This window comes from Heteronotia binoei, chromosome 8 (genome assembly GCF_032191835.1).
Source record: "Heteronotia binoei isolate CCM8104 ecotype False Entrance Well chromosome 8, APGP_CSIRO_Hbin_v1, whole genome shotgun sequence".
NCBI lineage: Eukaryota > Metazoa > Chordata > Lepidosauria > Squamata > Gekkonidae > Heteronotia > Heteronotia binoei.
This window is the reverse complement of record NC_083230.1, coordinates 98385171-98398836: the sequence shown is the minus strand read 5'-3', so window position 1 is coordinate 98398836 and position 13666 is coordinate 98385171.

Genomic DNA, 13666 nt, shown 5'->3' with positions numbered 1-13666 from the left:
CAGCTTCATATGTTCATATATGTTCAGGATATTATCTGGGAAAAAGCTTTGCAATTAGAAGGTAACAAAGAGACAGAGAACTGAAGTTTTGAGAGCTGCAGGGGTTTTCTGTTTGCATAGGCTCAGTGGCAAGATTACTGAGTTATTTTTATTACTCTAATATTGTCTATAAACTGATCATTGAGTACACAACCACACAACACAAGGGGAGGGTAGAAATTGTGCTCTATGGGTAGAAATCCTTGTGTCCATGGAACCCTTAGCCTGGATCCAACCCTCCACCTCTGCAGAAGTGAGATGCCGTTTGCATTTCTGCCTTTAATATAGGCTGTATCTTATCTTTTCTTTTTTTTAAAAAAAGTTGTGACTATGTTATAATCTAGAATATGCACATGTAATGATATAAACCTTCATAAATTTTATAGCACCATTTAAAATTTTTAAATTATAAACTGTTATATGTCTTTATAACCATAACACATTGTTATTATTATATGGTGACTGTGAGCCGCCCAGAGTCCATATGGAGTAGGCGGCATACAAATATAAGGTAAATAAATAAAATGTTGGAAGCTTGATATTTGATACATTTCCCACACGCTCTCAATCAAGGATTCAGGCTCATTTCAGTTGGTTTCCAGTTCCTGTGGAATGGCCAAAGTATTCTGTTGCAACAAAACAAAATCAGTAGTTTACTGTGGTACCTGAAAGGCTAGAGTGTCATTAAATTAAGTCCCCTTGGTCAGATGCAGTCAGGTTCATCCTGTGAAATGATAGTTTCAGAAGGCAGCTGTGTTAGTTCCCAGTAGAATAGTTAGATTTGAGTCCAGAAGCTACTCAGAGACCAGCAAGATCTGAGAAAGGGAGCTTTGATTCTCAAAAGCTCATGCCCACAAAATCTTGCTTGAACCTGAGGACTCATCCAATTGGATGGTGCTACAATTAATGTGCTGTTACTCAGGGTGCTACAGAACATTTTAGGGGCTTTTTATTGACTTGAAATTCAAGTTCTGTAATACCAAGAACTGAGTTTCAGGCTTCAAAACTAATTTTTGCTACCTAAGCAATTGAAGCATCATTGTATAACATCACCTGGGACTCAACAAAGGGTTCAGTTGCATGCCAGCTGTCTTTTTCTTAGAAGCTAACTTACTAAACATTATTCCACTTGAGCAAAGTTACCTTTTAGTTCACGTGGGAGTGTAAGCCCAAGCCTCCTCCTCCATCTTTAATGGACTATGTTCACTCTGGCCCTGGTGCCAGACTCCAAGGACTCTTAATTATTTTGGACTATGTATCCTTATAAGCACATCTATCCTGCTATATTGGACTCTCAGCCTTACTTGAGTTCAAGCAATTACATGGGCACCAGACCAATATGCCAAACAGTAAGCACTCCAGCCAAGCTAAGGAGGACTCCCTGCCTGTTCCTGCCATTGCTGTGACTGTGTATCCCCCTTCATAGAAAGACTCCAGATCAGGCTTCTCCAAGAAGCTGCCAAGCCACACAGAACACAACTGCAATCCTATCAATAGAAGACAGTGCCCAAGAGCAGCCTTCACCAGAAGCCAAGATGGAAGAGATCCTGGATCCATCTTGTTCCTGCTCAGTGCCATGAGAGCAAAGCAAGAGCATCACATACTCTGGGTGTGTCAATGCAGATGCAAATGGAGGAGCCAGTAGTTAACAAAAGACTTGCTATTATGCCTGCAACTGTAACAAAGACGGTGCCTGACTACCATTTAGGAGATCACTGAACACAAAGGAGTAGCCAAAAGAGGAATCCTCGCCCAAGACTTAATTATGTCATGCAGACCCTCCCCCATTGTTTATTATGATGTTACAATAGGAATCACTCTGGCTCTAAATTCCCCTATGTTTCTTTATTTAGGCATGATTTCCAGCAGGTAAACCCTCTTAATCCTTTTTGTAGCTGTTCCTGGGAGCCTTCCCATTCCGTGACATCAGGTACCACATGTTGCAGTGTCACTGGTTATCTGACCCCTATGTCATGGGTCACATGATGTCACCTGCTTGGTGGTTTGATACAGGTTATAAAAAGCCATGTGCTTGACTACTCAGGTGTGTCTCTACAGTATCCCCACTTTAAGCACCTGGGAAGCAGCCGGAAGGCGGACGAGCGCTCTGGAAGGTCCTCCAGAGCACACACAGCCCCTCCCTGTTCCTGGGGCGGGCTTCAGACTGTCTGGAGGCTTCTGGTCCACCTCTTTTCCCACTGGCTCTCTTTGGAGTGGTTTCATGCTGCCCTGAGCCAGCGGTCTGTAATCACCCTCTGTGTCTGAAAAAAACCCCAGGCCCCAGTGCCTGCTCATCACTTAGAGGAGAAGAGATGGGCATCATTCTTTTGTCCGTATTTTGTCTTTAAATGTTTAATATTAGCACAGGAGGACCAGTTAGAGAAACCCTGAGCAGGGAGTTTCTGCTGAAGGGTTAAATCTCTTATCCCCTCCCAGTGTGACCCTGATGCAAACTGGAGTCCCATATATAAGTAAAATTGCTTGTTAACAATTGCTGGAGGAGCCAATCATGGATTTCCCTGTTTGGACCTTTAGTTCCAAGTATAAAATGCCTAGAAGTGGGTTATGACACTTATACCTTTATTTTATTTGGGGTGGGTGGGAATTGCCAATGTGTTTTTGTGAAAGATGTCAAGTTAAAACAAATCAATATCACTTGGGAGACAGATGTTCATAGAGTAGTTATTTTCCTTAACAGTTGTGTGTGTGATTTGTCTTTAAATGTTATGACAGGTTTTAAGAACATGCTTTTTAGGTCCATGAAATAGAAAGAGCATTCTTACGTAACATTTTTTTCTAATTATTTGCTTTTTCAAATGGTGGGTTTGCCAAGCCAGGTTTCATCCTTGAAGGAATCTTGTCTGACCTCTAGTGGCAAGTTCAAGGAAGCAACTAAATCATCGTCATTGCATCCGATTGTCTCCCTTGCTCTGGAAAATATAAATATAAAATGCAGGCATAGCAATATTATAAACAGTGGTGGCTCTGCACCCAATCTGAGTCTTGTGTCAGTTGCAATGTATAGAGAAGCTCTGAGGTCCAGAATCCATTCTGGCCAAATCAACCCAATTCTTGGGGGATCTGAGAAGCCCCAAGGAAACATCTCCCATTTTGTTTCATTATTATTCTGTGAGCTGGCTCTGCCCCATGTTAGATAAACTGATGGAATTTCTGGAATTAGTTTTACAATTGGTGTATGCAGCAGTTGCTGTGGCTTTCAGTTCATGTCTCCTAGCTGCAGTTCCTTGCCGAATGCTCATTCAGAGGTGCAGCATAACAGTTCTCACAAATTCCCTTCCTGCACATACAGGGGAGAGGTAACTACTAAGGTGTCCTGGATCCTCATCCAGCCTGGCTTTGTCTCCTTTGCTTCTTGGAGCAGCATTGAAGCTAGTAAAGAGTTAAATAGTCATAGAAACACATACAGATATAAGCAAGAACAAATGAAAAGTGATATAACCGCAGTCCTCTAATCTCATTTCTGCTTATTCCTAGGAGGTTAAGGTAAGACTAAGTTCCTTCTCTTGGAGTCGCAAGCATTCAGAAATGATTCATACCGCTATTTCAGAGATGGGGCAACGTTCCCTTTATCCTGCAACACATGCTACTGAAAAAAAAAGGATCTGAAATTTGAGATAGCCCCCTGTTTTAAAGGCAAGTTGGCTAAGAAACGACAAAGAAGACCCCCTTTATTGTAGCCAGGAGTATTCCTGTCATTCATCTAACAGTAAATCTCATACCTTTCCTTTTCTCTTGGGAAAGTGATACTTGACCATTATTTGCATTTTCAAGCCTCTGTCAGTGGAATTGTGATTTCCCCCTGCTCATGTTGTTCTCTTCTAGGCTAGTCATATGGAACAGTACAACTCAACGAGAAAGCAAGATATAGAACAGAGGTGTCAAACATGTGGCCCAAGGGCCAGTTCAAGTCCCCAGAAGGCTTCTATCAGGCCAGTGAGCAACTCACTATCATCTGCTTCCTTCTCTCTCTCTCTTGCTTCTTTCTCCATCACATCTTGCTTTGCGAGGTTTGCTCAATTGCACAGGAGCTACAGAGCAAAGTCGCTATTTTTTCCATTGGCTGACCAGCACACTAAACAACTTGTGTACAAAAGCTCACAATCCCCAGACATTTCATGTTTTCCCCTGTGTCTTAGACTCAACGCATTGACCATGAGATTTCTGTAATGAATGTCAATAAACCAAAAGTAGGTTTGCAACTGACAGACACACACCTGAACAACACCTGAACAGCATACTCAAGATTGTTGCAGCACATACATTGTTTCCAGATTTTGATGTTATAATTCAGAATAAGAGGTGTCAGTTATCAGAAACTGTTAAATAAATAAAATATTGCAAGAGTGCTAATCTTTTAAGCATATTTTATTTTAAGTTTTTTTTTTAAATCTTTAATTGTGTTTGTCTGGAACAGTACAATTTAAGGAGAAAGCAAGGTCTAGAACAGAGGTGTCAAACATGTGGCCCGAGTTTATATATCTGTTACCTGGCATTACATTTTATGACACACATTGCCCGGCCTGACAAGGTCTCATTTATGTCTGGCCCTCCTAACAAATGAGTTTGATACTCCTAACCTTGAAGATGTTGCATCCGTAAAAATGAAGAACACTTAGAACATACTCTGATGGGGGGTCATTTATTGATTATGTAGAGGTACTGGAGGACAGTGCCTCTACATAATCTATAAATGACCCCCTAATCAGAGTATGCTCTAAGTGTTCTTCATCACATCACCACAGAGTCAGAAATGACTGGTGCTTGCACAGGGACTACCTTTACCTTTTTACTGGAGGACATTGGAAAGCATATGATAGCTTCAGCTGAGTACTATCTGGGCTGACTTTGCTATAATAATAATAATAATAATAATAATAATAATAATAATAATAATAATAATAATAATAATAATAATAATAATAATAATAATAATAATAATAATAATAATAATAATTATTATTATTATTATTATTATTATTCTCCTCTGCTTACAGGTACTTAAACCTGGGCAAAGGCAGAGGCATGAGTCCTGCGGTACTAATAGATGGACAAGAGTCAAAGTGATTTGCCCTCACAGCCTGGGGCTTATGATAGCCTGCCAAGTGACTGGAGACTCACTCAGGATGTGTTTAGATTATTTGTTATTTAAATCACATTAAGTGGGTTCTGGAAATTTCTGTAAGCCGCTCTGAGATCCTTGGTTGGATCCAAAGGGAACCAGAAAATGTTCAGAGACTGGGGCAGCAGAATGTGAAGTTCTAGAAAGAATCACCATCTTCTGCTTAAGGGAAGAGGTTCCAAAGGGAACCAAGACATTAAATGGGATGGGTGAAGAGAGCCAGTTTAATGTAGTGGTTGAGTGTGCAGATAACCATGTTTTGATTCCCCACTCCTCCACTTGTAGCTGCTAGTGTGACTTTGGGTCAGTCACAAGTTCTCTTAGAACTGTTCTCTCAAAAACAGTTCTCTTAGAGCTCTCTCAGCTGCACCTATCTCATAGGGTGTCTGTTGCGGGGACGGGGAGGGAAAGGAGATTGTAAGCCACTCTAAGACTTTGAGTGAAGGGTGGGATATAAATCCAATATCTTTTCTTCTTCTTCTCTTTGAGGGGAAGATGAAACTTCTCAGACCTTTCACATAACTCTAATTTTTACTTCGATTTTTTGCCAGCTGATTGATCCTAAACTTAACATGTTGCATCCATACTTCAGTTTCCCTTTCATAACACGTGAGTGATATATCTGCCAGAATTAAGATGCTAAAATTAAGGGCCTTATTGAAAACCAAGAATGTTTTTTCAGCCTTGCCAACAGAAATAAGTGTTGAGCTACATTTCCTTCCTCATTAAAATCCGCTAAGGGCTGGGTAAAAAACAAAAATGTGCACTATTGCTGGATGGATCAGAGAATATCTTTTCAAATGACCAACCTGCTCTCAGAAAAGCTGTGCCACAGGCCCTTAAATGAGGATTGCTATTATTATCTCCTTCTCAGTTTCCCAGGTAACTCTTCACAGTGGACTAATAAGTAGCCCAAATCTTGAACTATGAAGGAGTGAAAATCAGACCACACTTAGTTTCTTGCACAGGTTTTTGCTCAAGTTTGATGAGCTTCCATAATTTGGATTCCAGCTTGTTAGAAAACTAAAAGTTCTAGCAATTTGACCCAATATTACATATTATATAATCCATATTACTATGAGGGAGGAAACTGTTTTCTGATAATTTGTGTAGGCTTCTTATTTTGTTTCACAGTTGGACATGCTTAAAAACTGCTAGCTTTTTCAAGCTGCTTCAAGACCAGTGGTCCCCAACTGTGCTGAACCTGTGAGCATTTTTGGAATGATGGCGAGGAGAGAGTGGATGACATTATTAAATAGCCACCAAAGGTGCTGGAGCCAATCACTGAATGCTTACTCTAGGGAATTGGGACCAAGGGTTGGGAAGCTGCAAGCCCAAGCATCTTTTACAGCAGAAGCAGCAATTTCTGAAGGAGTGGACCCTGACGACACAAACATGATTCCTCCTGGGTTCTTCTGAAGTTCCTTTCTGCTCCAAAGTGGTGGGGAAAACCCAGGGGCAGCTTTGGGAAAGAGATCTCCTGGGGGAAAGGCAAATGGGTGCTAGGAAACCATCAACCAGTACTGTGGGACCCATGGGCACTACGTTGGAGATTGACCAGAACTATATTTAGGAAAACAGGAAAGGCATAATTTTGAAGAAAGGGATATGGGGTTTTCAATTCTTTCTGATGGAAAGTAGGAGGTTAAAAGTCAATTCCCCAATAATCTACATTATTTCATGAAAAAAAGATGCAGGAAGATGCAAATTTATAAACATACAAATCCAGTTTGTCATCAGATAAAATGACAAACTGAAATTTCTGATATCGTGGTTAGTACTTCTGTGCTGCTAATCTGATACGGATCACAAAATGCACACATGTGTTTGCTTGCTTTACCTATTTAAACTATTCTCCTCTACCAAAAGGATCACTGGGAAGTTTGTAAACAATAACATTCAGGTTACAAAACTGACAAAACAACACCCTAAACTAGCTGGTCCAAGAAATAAGCAACCAAAATTAAACAAAACCAGCTTTAATATAACAGCATAAAATGTATCAGTACAGCAAGATGTATATGCAGAAAGTCAGCAAGTAATTATCTTTAACTCAGAAGGCTATAAAGTGACAGAATATAAGAATTACAACTAGACTATAGAGATCAGTACCCTTGGATGAAATGGCTGCTTTGTAGGGTGGACTCTGTGGTATTACACTGAGGTCCAGTGTTCCCTCTAAACTGAGTTAGTGTGAACTAGCTCACAGATTTTTAGCCTGCAGCTCACACATTTTTGTCTTAGCTCAGGAAGGATAACCCCACAGCACACTAATTTATGCAACAGCTCTCAACTTTAATGTTAGTAGCTCACAAAGTAGAATTTTTGCTCACAAGACTCTGCAGTTTAGAGGGAACATCGCTGAAGTCCCCTTTCGTCAAACTCTGGTGGTGGGAGAAAATATATTTAAAAATGACCTTTCCAGGAATTCCAGAAAACTCTTATGTTTTACCATAGCATTTCCAATGATTCCTAGAAAGTTGTAACATCACTTCCATTTTTTCCCCAGAAGTGATGTCATGCCACCACTGCCCCTCCCCTAGTTTCCCACTGATTGCCATGGTGGGCAAGAACCTAGGAGAACCCTTGTCCACCCCCAAATCTCCTGAAATTTTTCAAATCAGAATTGACAGACCTAGATTAGAGGTAGATCACATTTTCCCACCCTCTACCTCTCTTTGATGTTAGATAGCAACCAAGCTAAGCACTGTGCATACACACTTTCCCTAGACTTTCTCAAATTTGGGTGCCATTTGGGATTAGAAACTTCATATGCCTCATATTCTATTGCTTCCTAGTGAGGTCTTGGCAGATGCACATTCCTCTGTGCTTTTTCTTCCTGCAGACCTACTTTTGAGTAGTATTGCATAGGATTGCATGAAAACAGGTATATAAGTGAGATTCAGTACAGTGAACAGTTCATTTTGTGACTACCAGTTTTTAAACAAGCCATAACTGCTAAGTCACAAAAAAGTCTACTTCCTAGAAGCACATGAAGGTTTCCCTCCCTTCCCAGGTTTCTTTTCTAAATGCAATATAATGTTACAGATACAGACTAACTTCCTTTGATCAATATTTATTATCTTGTCGCTTGCCTTGATATGAAAAATGCAACTGCTTTGGTAAATGGATTTGAAAGGTTATTTGCTTTCACAGGAGTTTCTGCAAGTTGCTTCTGTATATATTTCATTGAAATGCTATTTTGCACTTTCTTCAAGCAATGCTTCTGGAGAGGAGGGGAGAGAAATAGATGGCAGAGAGGGGAAAAAAGAGTTTTGAAACATGCATTCCACCTCCCCCCTCTAGGGTGGCCAATCCCCAGTTGGAGGCAGGGGATCCCCAGATTTGGAGACCCTCCCCCCATTTCAGAATTATCATAAAGCGGGGGGTGGGGTAAAAGGTCCTCTAGGCACTTCATTACACCCTATGGAGACTGCTCCCCTGGAGTATAATGGAGAATCAATCCTTGGGTATCTGGAGCTTGGGGGGGGGGCGGGGTTGAAATAGAGGCAAATTTTCAGCATAGCGTCTGGTGCTTTTCCTCAAAAAGATTGGACCAGTGGATCCAATTCTATGAGCCCCAAAAGAAGGTGTCCCCATCTTCATTATTTCCAATGAAGGGAAGAAATGGGGTCCCTATAAATGCAATGGCCAGAATTCCCTTTGAAGTTCAATAATGCTTGTCACAACCTTGCTTCTGGCTTCACCCCCAAAGTCTCCAGATATTTCCTGAGTCAGACCCTACCCCCCTCTCCACTGATTATTCAAAAGCAAATTATTGTACTCATACAGAAATAGAAATCAATGTACACCCCAAGACAAGATTAACTGGCGAGTTTTACAGTGGTATGGCTGCTTTTCCTGGCCAGTTTTGCACTGGTATGGCAGGCTATGTATAGGCTGCTATTTTATTGTTCAATACCTCTTAAAAACAATGTGCTGTATTGCACCATTAAGGCATTTCAGTACTAGGTCTGCAGTCACTTTAAACTCTGATTTTCAGCCAAGGCTTTCCTGTGTCTAAGAAGTGGCTTTTCTAAATGCTGCACTATTATTTAGCTGTCTTTATACCTCTTTTTCCTTTGTAATATATTCTCAGCCATACAAGGGAAGGAAGACAGACAGAGCCTTGGCCCCTAGATGAATTAATAGTTTCTTTTGAACCTGCCCTTGGTTCTGCACTTTGGCCCCTTCATTGCCCTTTAGTGCTTCAGCTGTGAACCTGAGCTCATAGGCTGCCATCCTTTGGCACTAGAGGGCTGGCACTTTCACACATGCAGTTTCAATCCACTTCAGCAACCACAGGCAAGTGGATTTTGCCATTGCACAAAGTAATATCCAGCTGCAAAGTGCATTGAAAGTGGATTGAAAGTGTTCTGTTTAGTGTGCATGAAAGTGGTGACCCTGATCCCTTAACCTCCCTGTTCCATCCCTGAGTGGGGTCCACTTATTGCCAGAAGCCCCAGCATGCATCCAGCAACTGACGGCTGCCTTGAACCCTTGATGCCGAAGTGGGAACTACACAGTCAATATTTAGAAATCAAGATTATAGTAGGTTGCCAGGTCCACATAATCATAAAACCTGATTCTTATGAGGCAGAACCCAGTGATTCTGCACTAAATGGTAGTACTAATGGTGTTATGTTCAAATGCCATTGTGAACGGTGCCATAGGTACCTGTGAATATTTCTAGTCAAAATCACATGATGTGAATGAATCACCAAACATGAAAACTTCTTAAAAATAATTTTCTTTTTGGTTTTCTGTATTTGTTTGTACTGTATCTGCTCTTTGTTGTCTTTATGTTGTATAGTTTTTATACAGAAGTATAGTGTTATACATAAGACCTTTATGTGTGCAATCAGTGTCAATACTGTCAGGCACAGCGCTGGCATTTCCAGTGCCCCAGGCCAAAATTGACCCGCGCCCCCCCCCCCCAGTCTCACTTCTCTCCCGCTTTAAAGTGGGCAAGGGCTGGGAACCCCACCACCACTTTGTGAGGCTTGCAAAGCCTTGGCAAAGGTGGGGACACAGTGGGCGAGCTCAGAGCTGCTGGTCTGAGTGCACTCGCTCCATGCCCCCCCACCTCGCTGAAGGTCAAAGACAGCGAGCGTACTCAGAGCTGCCGGCTCTGAGTGCCTTCGCTGCCATGCCGCCTCCCCTGACTTTGCCGACGCTGGGGGGGGGGGGTGTGGTGGCAGCAAAGTCGGGGGGCGGGGAGATGGCGAGGTGAAGGGGCGAGGAGTTTCGGCGAGGTGGAAGGGCGAGGAGCCAGCAGTGTGATTACAGCATACCAAGCCGCCACAAGGCTCACCCTTCTGTGCGCCACGGACTGGGCAGCAGCCACATGAGGTGCAGAGGTCTCTGAGTAAAGAAGAGCTGCACCCCCTACAGACACCTGGCATGATCACAGCATGCTGCACCCTACCAGCTGTGAGGCGGTGTGCTTCTTATTCTTTTTCTTCTAAGAATGTGCTGGAGGACACTTCTCCCCCCTCCTTTCTGAACCGGAAGGGAGGGGGAGCCAAGCCTTCTCCAGCGCATTCTTAAAAGAAAAAGGATAAGAAGCACGCCACCTCAAAGCTGGTGGGGACGTGGCGTGCTGTGATTGTGCCGGGAGGGAGGTGGGAGTGAAAGGGCCAAGGTGCAGCTGATTGTGCTGGGTGGGGGGGGGGGGAGGTGGGAAGGGCCAGCTGATCGTGCCGGGAGGGAGGGAGGTACCCTTGTGGGAGCTGGCATCCCAGGCCATTGCCTAGTTCGCTGACTCCCACCCGCCGGCCCTGGATACTGTACAGATAACACTGATTGATATTGCACAAATGATGCCAAAAACTTTGGTGTGAGGAAAGAAAATGGTGCCCAAATGAAGAATCATGAGTTTGTTTTGATCAAGATAATAATGGTTACAAAGAGAGAGAGAGAAACAAACCAGGAATAAGAAAACTGAACTCATACCTAGTATTTATTTAGTAAGCCCCTGTGGGCAAAGATTGTTACTGCCTAGACCAGAGGGCTGGATCTGATATAAATGCCACTTTATTGGGCTGGGCTATGTGTGCCATAAAATGTAACATGACGTGCCAGAGCTATAAACTTCATAAAGATGATTTCAGATCCTGAATGGCAATAGCAGGCATGATTGGATTAGATGTGATATGTTGGGGGATAGTAGGTATGGAGATATCAACATTGGCAATGAGACAGGAAACCTAGGTCTCAGTTTGGTGCAGGAGGATTCAGACCAGGAGGATGCAAGGTATAAATGGAAATAAGCCTGAACAAGTGAGCAGTGACTCAAAAGAACATACCCTACTCAAATTCTGTTAGTATTTAAGGTGCTACTGGACTTTTATTCTTTCTGTAGCTATTAGAAACCACAACATTCAAAAACCAGTGGAGGGACATTTTAACCTTCCAGGACATTCAGTTGTTGCCCTAAGAGTAGCAGTTCTCTTAACAAGGAATTTCAAAAGGGGATTGTAGAGACACTGGAATTGCAACTGATAATGAAGCTCAAGACAATGCATCCTCGTGGACTGAAGTGAGACCTAGATTTCTTCTCCCATTACCAATGCTTGCTATTGTCATTTGGCACCTGAAATTACTTCACTCTCCAAGATATAAGGACAGATGGACTCACATTCTATCTGTATCTGAAGAAGTGAGCAATGATTCATGAAAGCTCATGCCCTGCCACAAATTTTGTTAGTCTTTAAGGGACTACTGGGTTCCACTAATAAAGAATGAAAGCTGTGATCTTAGGTTTCTTCTCTCCCTCCGCCCCCATCTGTTAGAACTGGAAAGGGTGATCTCTTCAATTGCCATGGGACTCCATCTCTCTCTCTCTCTGTCCGGCAGTCCAGAGCCAAAAAAAATTTGGCTATCCCGGTTATTTCCCAAATCTCAATATCATACCAATATTATGTTTCAGGAATGCCAGGAAATATCATTCTTGATACTATTTTTCTTGGTTCAGTACGCCCAAACCCCAAAAATGTATATTTTTTTGCACACACCTATGTGATGCAGAATGCATAATTAAAGGGCTTCCTCCTGTAACATCCTGTTCATGGAAAATTGGCAAACCAGCCTAGAATCTTCTCTCAGCCTTGCTACTTTTTAATAGGTAAGGAGTTTGACATCATCTAAAATCTAGGCCACAACTACAGTCAGAAATGTATACTCCCACAAACAGCCAGTTAGCAGGGGCAGGGAGGCCCTGTCCCCAACACTCCTTCCTGGCTCCATGAGTGCCATGCCCCCCCCCCCCATGGATTTGCAGCTTGAAGGCAAGCGTGCCTGATGCCTGGTCTCTCAGGCTTCAATCCAGCCTGCTCTTTCAGGCTGGATCTTGGGCTTGGAAGGTGGCAGTGCATGGTGCCCACTCTCTTGGAGCAGGAAGCTGCCTACTCTCATCTTCTAAGCACAGATCTCAGGCTTAGAAGGTGGCAGTGCACAGTACCCACTCCCCCCACCAAAAAAACCCCATTTAAATGCAAGTTCTCTTTAAATGGTTGGGGAAAGGGGGGGCGTATGCATGGGGAGCTGCATCCCCAGCATGATGATGTCATTCTGCATGACATCATTACATTGAGGACAGCCCCACTCCCTCCTGGAATGGCCCCCAAATCCCCCGCTGGGAAGATGCTGGGACCTGGCAACCCTATTCCTATAAACAGGAATAGTTTGTTTGTGAGCCCTGACCTGGAATAGACATGTCGGCTGCTCAGTCAAAACAAAACAAAAGCAGCTTCTTCATTACTTTGAATAGCCCAGTCTGCTTCGCAGGTTTCTTTGGAAGTAAGCTCCACTGTGCTAATCTGCCCTCTGCCCAAGAAAACATTCCAGGCCATGGCCTTGTCTATATCACAGGGCTTATTTGCAAGTGAAGGTAGGTTCTTAATACAATTTCAAGCATGTGGATGTTAGTGAGCAGTAGGGTTGCCCGGTTCTCCCTGAGCACAGGCGGGGGGGGGGGGGGGTAGGGTTGCCAGACCCAGGTGGGAAATTTCTGGAGATTTGGGGGTGGAGCCTCAGAGGACCTCAGTGGAATACAATGCCATAGAGTCTTCCCTCAATAGCAGCCATTTTCTCCAGGGGAACTGATCTCTGTATTCCAGAGATGAACTGTAATTCCAGGGCATCTCCAGGTCCCACCAAGAGGCTGTCATCCCTAGTAGGCAGGGACTGTTGAAAGCTTCAGTGCTTGGGGATTCATTTACTGCAGCTTAGAGTTCACTACGAACAAAGATCAGAAAGGGAAATGAGCATACTAGAATGGAGCAGAAAGGGAAATGAGCATACTAGAATTTATTTGGTTGCAATGTGCTCTCTACCATACTTCCTCAATTAATTAATTTAACACTTGAGTTTAGAGATGCAAAGAGGCAGACTTTTCATCCTTGGGAAGCAAGTCATCTTTGAAAAATGAAGCCCAAGAAGTTGCTTGAAGGGCAATTCCACCCTCCCCCCGCCCCCGGCAAGGCA